This window comes from Nanorana parkeri, unplaced genomic scaffold (assembly GCF_000935625.1).
Source record: "Nanorana parkeri isolate BGI_ZX_2015 unplaced genomic scaffold, ASM93562v1 scaffold638, whole genome shotgun sequence".
NCBI classification, from domain to species: Eukaryota; Metazoa; Chordata; class Amphibia; order Anura; family Dicroglossidae; genus Nanorana; species Nanorana parkeri.
Genome location: NW_017306906.1, coordinates 917,093 through 925,337, shown reverse-complemented (window position 1 = coordinate 925,337; position 8,245 = coordinate 917,093).

Genomic DNA, 8,245 nt, shown 5'->3' with positions numbered 1-8,245 from the left:
TGTGGATTTCCTTTTAGTCGCAATGCTAGAATGGATGGGAAAAGTGCTTGCTTGTACAATGCCAACAATTCAAATTGGCATTGTTTGCCAATGGTATTATACTTACACTAACTAAACCCCTTATGTCACTACCCTATCTTCACCAAGAACTCTCAAGTTATTCAGAAATGTCTGGCTATAAATTGAACACTGGGAAAACAGAAGCCCTCTCTATAAATATATCACCATCAACTGTCTCTACTTTACAACTCTAGTTTACAATACTTTTTGCATCCAAACAATTGGATGGTCTTACTTTGCCAAACATTTTCAACTGTAGCCACCCAATTGAGATAACTACCCTCTTTGGTGCTCTATTTCAGCTGTGAACCAGATGGGCTGAAATTAAACAGCTATGGCTGACCGCTATACACTCTTACTCTGTTTTATGCTCCTCTGAAACACATGTCCTTTATTCTACCCTTCTCGCCTTGATATGTACAATACAAAAATTGTAATAAATGTAAATTCTTTCATGGCTTGGCCTCAGAAAAATCTTTCCTAACTTCTATCTTACATACACCGTGTTGAGTTTATCTTGGACCTGAGCTTGGAAAACCCATCCTCTATTCCAATTTAAAGATATAATTGACAAGACTTCTAATATTTTACTCTTATTTCTTGTCTTACAAGAGAAATGTGACTTACCATCTAAAATACTTTTCCCCTACCTAATAAAACCCTACATTCCACAAACACACTTTATTTGAGACTATTTGTAGTAATATCCCCTCTTCTAAGGGTTTGATATATATCATATACAAAGAGAACTGGTACAAGTGTCACAATTCCAAGGATTTGAGCCCACAGGTGAGCAGGGGGTGTGGAATCCCCCAGGGCAAGGGGTTTAAGGGCTGCTGGCATTCTGTCAGGGACCCCCCTCATGGAAGTTTGTTCTTAGCTGCATGCTGACCCCAGGTCGCAATCCCTTGGTTCACCCTGCTCAAAGTGTGCCAGCACTTGCAAAGGTAAGATGGCAACAAAGAAGATGGAGATCCAGAAGACATGGCTGGCAGTGGACAGATGTTATCAGGATAACTAAGCTGAGTCAGTACACAAAACGTCAGTCCAAGAAAAAGCAAATCAGTAGCAAAAGCACAAATGAGTGCATGGGGGCAAAAGGAGTGTTGCTCAGGCAAAGGGAGCTGGTCTGAGCAGAATGTAAATAAGGAGAGAGATGGGAGCTGGAAAGGAAGTAGCCAAGAAGCAAGGTATATTAAGCATCAGGTCAGGTGGGCAACATCCATAGCTAGCTCTGTGCAGCAAGAGCAGAAAAAAAAAGCTTGTAAAACCACAGGTACCAACAGACCCACAGCAGCAAAAGAGGTAAGAACAACTACAAGCCTATGAAAGCACAGGTAACAGATCAGATGCTGCTGCTGATCAGTTACAACCAGTGGGACACCCCAGAATTTTTAAATTCCATTTATCCAAATATCTCCCCTAGATTTTGGTGATGTGACTTGGGTCTGGGATCCCTATTGCATAAATACTGGTCCTGCCCACGTATACAACCCTTTTGGAGGATGATTAAAAAAATTAATTATCACCTAAAACAAAAAAGTAGTATTGGTTTAACCAGTGAATAAGCACATGCCAACATTAATATTGTATTTACAGTAATTACATGGTATTGTATTTCCAGACATATCAGAAGAATGTTTGTGATTTAAAAAAAATCAATATTGTTATTTAAATTAATTAGTAAAGTAAAATTAAAGAAATAGAAAATCTATCTACACAGCTTATTGAGCCAAGTTTTGTGAGCATTGCATATGAATTCTGGGATGGACATAGCTGGCATGCAAATTAGTTTGCATTTACTCAAAATAATAGCAACTCATTACATTTGAAAATCATTCCATTTTTATCATAGCTTTTTGGACAAAATACTTAAATTGTCACTAAAGCTTCTTGAATGATTTATATACATAGTAATTAGCCTTTTAATCATTGAACCTTCATGTAATGAAATGTTTATTCTAAAAATGCACCTTTTTAAAGTTTGCATTTGATGTTTGGTGTTTGCTATCTTGGTGTTATAGGGATGAGCAGTTTCTAGCACTAGAGTAGAATTTTTTACAGACCGTTGTGGGTGGATACGTTGGATACTCAGTTTTAAACCTGTAACTAATAATACTAAAGTGCTGTAGATGAGGTCAGACACTGGAAATATTCTGAAAAGCTTTGAAACAGTGCTTAGCAGTACTTCTCTATATAATGTAAAAGATATAGATATGGACTATCTTCAAGCAAATAGGGTTCTCTCTGTTGGATTCAGTTTATAGTTTTTGTCTACTCCCTAAGGTATTGTATGTCACTTATAAATCACATTGGCTTTACAATAAACCAAAGTAAAAATTATATTTTATGTGAAAAAGCTGATAATAATGTTCACAAATAAGTTTGGATAAGTGTCAATACATTCACAACAAAAATATATTTTCATATTTGCAGAGCATTGCTGTTCAACCTACTACTCAATGCTACCAGTTATTTTTGGCTAGGGCTCATTAACACATGTGTTAATGACCTGCAGTGTGTTGCCCAAGGAGTGACCGCCTGATGTGCCTGATTAGGCAGCTGAGGCTGCCTGATTCTGTGCGGCGTGGCTCGCCGCAACCACTCCCCCCCCTGTGAGGTGCTGCACAAGGCAAACGCCTTGTTTGCCTTGAGTGGATACGTCCCGAGCTAAAACCCATAGGAAACAATTGTTTTCTATGTGTCCCAGTCACACCACAATGTGGGTGTGATGGACAGAATGTTGTGCTGTGATAAAATGCAAGCATGCTGCATTTCATCGCAGCATGTTTGCATGCCTTTGACTGCTGTATGGGCTATTGTGAACAGCCGTATAGCAGCCCTTTGGTTCGGCTGAACTGAAGGGTTCCTGCAGCCAAAGCGAGTAGAAGGATTAGCTGAACATTCAACTAAATCCTTAGGCTCTTTAGTGAGTAACCCCACCTGCTTTTTCTGTTCTACAATTAAGTAATAGAACTATGGGGTCTATTCACGAAGCAGCCGAAGGATCTAGCCGTAGCTTCGGGCGATCCTTCGACTAGCTTCGGCCCCAGGTCCCCTTCGGTTCTGCAGAACTGGGCTGCTGTACGGGCTATTCCCTATAGCCCGTAAGCTCCCGAACTTAGCCGAGCGTCTCAGTCGAGCCGAAGGCATATGCTTCGGCTCGGCTGAGCAGCGCTGAAAGCCGAAGCTGGCCAAGCGGCCGGCCATTGGCCGGCCGACAGCCTGCTTCTGACAGCTGGGTGGAGCCAGCCGTGATCTTATGGCTGGCTCCGGTCACTTGCAGAGAGATCAGCGTCCCAGGTTACCAGCTAACCAGGGACACTGATCTCCAGACAGCAAACTCTCCCGGGCGCTCCGGGAGTCTCCCGCTCCTGACCACCCAGGAGAGAAACACTGCTTTTTCTTTTTTTTTTCTTTATTCTGACACGGAGCCTTGTCAGAATAGAAAAAAAAATGTTTGCCCATAGGAATGCATTGCTAGGGCGGGTGCTATGCTAGTTTACTATTGGCTATTGCAAATTGAAATAGCCAATAGGAATCTAGCAATGCATTCCTATGGGCAAAACAAATATTTTTTTTTTCTATTCTGACAGTGCTTCGAAAAAAAAAAAGCAGTGTTTCTCCCCTGGGCGGCCGGAAGCGCGAGACTCCCGTAGCGCCCGGGAGAGTTTTTTTTTCTTTTTTTTTGACGGCAGCAGAACCGCCGGCCAATAGAAAGCTATTTTACGGAGCTAGCTGTCATTGCTAGCTCTGCACAATCGTTTTCCATTTGTACTGCACTTCAAGTCGGTCTTTCACTTGGCTGCCTACGGCAGCTTAGTGAATAGACCCCGTTGTATTCCTATAACTATTCTCTTTGTTAACACATATATACAGCAGAAAAACTGATTAGTTCATTATGCTACTTCTATACAGAAGATTGCAAGAGATTAAAGTCCAGTGCAGGTACTGATACTGTTTGCATTTAAAAATATGTTTATTATTGTAGTATTGATTACAGAGCTGCATTCATTTTGTATTATATATAAACCTGGTGTTAAGTTTTAAAAACTCTTCTGCATTTTATGTAAAATGTGTCAAAACAGGATAAAAATATCCAAAGGTCCTTCTCTATGTAAAGGGTCATGTGACCCAAAAGTCATATTTCAGCTACAGATCAGGTATATTGGGCTGCCATATGTTGTCTTCTCTTATCTCTTGTAGCCCCAGTGGTAAAATCTGCTCAGCTTTGCCCTGACCCTCTTCTCCTCTTTTGGTGTTGTCATCAAGTTTGGACTGACCCAAAATCTCATGTTGCATTCTCCATAATATAAACTCAATTTAGAGATCTAATCACTGGTGTCAATGAGGGATATATAATAGTTATTTTTATAGTTTTACCTTAACATCTATTAACAAAATGAAATACTAGTTTGACCATTTAATAATGTAAAGCCCGACTCTGGACACAAGACAAAAAAAACCTTGCAATGGGGCGCCCTCACACTTTAGGGGTTAAATGTTTGCTAAATTTAGGTGGTACAAGAAGAGGACATATTACTTGCAGAGGGGTCCCACAGCAAGGGTTTCTTTGTGTCTCGTGCCTACAGTTGGGTTTTGCATTTGGTGCAGTTATACTTAAGATAGGTCCCATGACCAGCAACCCCCACTCCTCACTATACTCACATGTCTCCAATCCAATGAGATATTGTACACTAGATTGCACAGTCTATGGACTTCTGAGTATGAGTTTTGTTTACTTAGAAGTCCACAGAAATAATTTAACAGGCAGCTTTGTGATCTAGTGAGCTACATCATGCTTGACTGGGGACAGCTAAGTATAAGACTGGGAGGGAGGCTTGGAATTGGGTTGGGCGGAGTGGCTACCATACAATTGTCACTTTGCTAAAGGAGCAGTTAAACTTTATCTAGTTCAGCTCTCACACCTGCACACTTCCCATGGATCAGCCCAATTGTTAAATTTCTGCTATGGGCATGTTTATTCTGCAATAACTTTTTCATTAACTAAAGTGGACCTTTACACTAAAAATCACATCAGCATGCTGATTTAAAATCATCTTTCATTCATTAGTTAAACAAACTTGTTTTTCACTACTTACAAATAGAGTTTATATACCTTCTGGTCCACTTTTGGCACAAATGATGTAATGTGCCAACGTGTTGCATCCTGAGAAGGTTACATCAGCAGATCATTGCTGGGAAATCTCATCTGTAATATCATGAGATCTCAGGGAAAGGCATTTTCCTCCCCTGAGATGATGTGCATGGTCCTGGTAGCATGTGCCAGAGTTCCAGGAAGTAAAGGGGAAGCTAGTAACCTGCCCTTAGTTAACATGGTCACTGTCAGAAGACTGGGAAAGAAAAGAGAAATAAGGTATGCAAAGAATACAATATTATGCTGCAGACTACAATATATAGTATACTAAATACTGCAAATATCTAGAAGTATCTGTTTGTAGATTGCCATTACTAAACAGTTCTGAAGGTGTGCTTGTTTGGTATTTTAAAGATATGGGTAAAATTTCTCTTTAAGATAACAAAGTAATACATATTTTTTTCGGACAAACAAGGCTTTCTTTCGATATTGTCTTGCAAAAACTATTTATTTTTTATGCAATCCATAGGCAAAAGCATGAGAAAAACAAAAATCATCAGTGTTTAAAAAAAATGCTGTAGATAAAAGAGTATATGTTATTATATGATTTGTCCTGTTTAAAATGAAACTAAAATTATTTACAAATGAACACATTTCTGCTTTTTTTAATGCAACACCTAGTTTAATAATGAACAAAATAAATGAAACTAATACAAATGATATCACATTTATATATTAATGGTTAGAAAATTAGCAGTAAACTAAAAAAAGGGAAAATAGTTAAGATGAAAAAGGGAAGAAACGTTAATTAGGGCTGATTAAATAAGAACACATTTTATTTAAAAACATGTTGTGTTTACTTGTCAGGTTGCTTTAACTGATATCATGTAGATCGAAGCTCATTGCTTTGATCAGCTTTTGAATGAAACAAAATAGACCTTGTATCTTTCACAAAAAACGTGCATTACATCATGTCAACACTGTGTCAGATGGCTCACTTTTTGACAGCAGCAGTTCTTTAGCTTCTGTATTTACGTAGAAACTCTTGGCTATTATTTTGAAAGCCATGGATTCTGAGGAGGGGAACAGCAGAAGGTCAGATGGTCAGGACATATTGCATATGCACTGTGTACTTCTATGATGATTTTTAGGATTTCTGTAGTGTCCACAACTAGTTAAGTTTAAATGCTAAATAAAAATATGCTGTAAATAAAATGATTTGTTATAAAATAGTGTTGTTTCTGTAGGTATTTCTTCCAGTAATGTTGTGAAAAATAACATAATAAAAAAGCAAATGATTTCCTAGTTGAAGCATAAATCTTCAGTGATAAATAGTTCCATATTTTAACTATTACATTTATTGCTTCAGAACATAATTAGTTTATAAAAAAAGCAAGAAAAAGAGCTTTAAGTACTCATTTTAATTAAATATATTTATAATTTACATAACTGCATTATGATGTTTTCAAATAATATTTTTGATTGCCTATTTGCTTAAGGAAATTTTATGAGTTTTATACTAGAAAGAAATAGTTTGCTTCTAGAAAGTAATTCTAATTAAATTTTTTTGCACACTAATTTACAACATACTTAAAACACCTGTAATTTATATAAACTAAAACCACCATGTGCAATATATTTCTGTCTCATTAGTATTTACAGTTCTTTTTTATATTTGTTAGAAAGAAACCTTGCTTGAAAAAATATTTAAAGCCCATTTCCACCTGTACAGAGGTATTTTTAAAAAATCATATGCCAGCAGTGTACACAAAGAGGTGTATTCACGAAGCAGCCGAAGGATCTAGCCGTAGCTTCGGCTGATCCTTTGGCCAGCTTTGGCCTCAGGACCCCTTCGGTTCATTAGAACTGAAGGGCTGCTGTACGGGCTATACCCTATAGCCCGTACAGCTCCCGAAGTTGGACAAACGGCTCAGTCGAGCCGAAGGCATATGCCTCAGCTTGACTAAGCCGCGCTGAAACCCGAAGCTGGCCGAATGGCTGGCCATTGGCCGGCCGACAGTCTGCTTCTGACAGCTGGGCTGAGCCAGCTGTCATATCACGGCTGGCTCCGGCCACTTGCAGAGAGATCAGCGTCCCTGGTTACCAGTTAACCAGGGACACTGATCTCCAGACAGCAAACTCTCCCGAGCGTTCCGGGAGTCTCCCGCTCCCGGCCGCCCAGGAGAGAAACACTTTTTCCAAGAAAGGTTTACTCTGCTCTACAGAGCAGAGAAAAACTTTCCCTGCTTTTTTTTCTTTATTCTGACATGGAGCCATTGGCTGCAATCAGAATTAAAAAAAAAATGTCACCATAGGAATCCATTGCTAGATTTGTATTGGCTATCTCAATTTGCAATAGCCAATAGCAAACTAGGTATTGCACCTGGCCACTGCTGCTGTCAATCAGCAGAGGGGACCTGCAGTTCTCCATCAGGTCCCCTCTAGTGATTGACAGAGGCAGAGGGCGAGTGCAATAGCTAGTTTGCTATTGGCTATTGCAAATTGAAATAGCCAATAGGAATCTAGCAATGCATTCCTATTGCGAAATTGTGGTTTTTTTTGACGGCAGCAGAACCGCCTGGCCAATAGAAAACAGTTGGGCAGAGCTAGCTGTCACTGCTGGCTCCGCATAATCGTGTTCTATTTATTTTTTTGTACTTTTTAAACTATTTTTCTGTTCTGCTCGGTCCCACAGAGGGACCGAGCAGAACAGCCGAGCCAAATGCCGCTCAGCGGCATTCGGCTATTTACTCACTGCTGTTCGGCATCTATAAGTATAGACCGAACAGCAGCGAGTAGCCTGAAGGAGGTTCGGCTTAGCCGATCCAAACGTTGGATCGGCTGAGTCGAACTCCTTCTGCACTTCGGGTCGGCCAAACATGCTGTGCATGTTCAGCCGACCTGAAGCCACACAAAGCCACCAGATGTACGGATGATTTCAGCCGGTATACCAGCCTGAAGTGAATAGCCGAACAGCATTCGCGGCAGCTTAGTGCACAGACCCCAAAGTGTACATGAAGCATGCATATGCAGTTGCTGTATGTGAACACATAAACTTTTGTTAGCTTTCCTATTCATATCCTCATG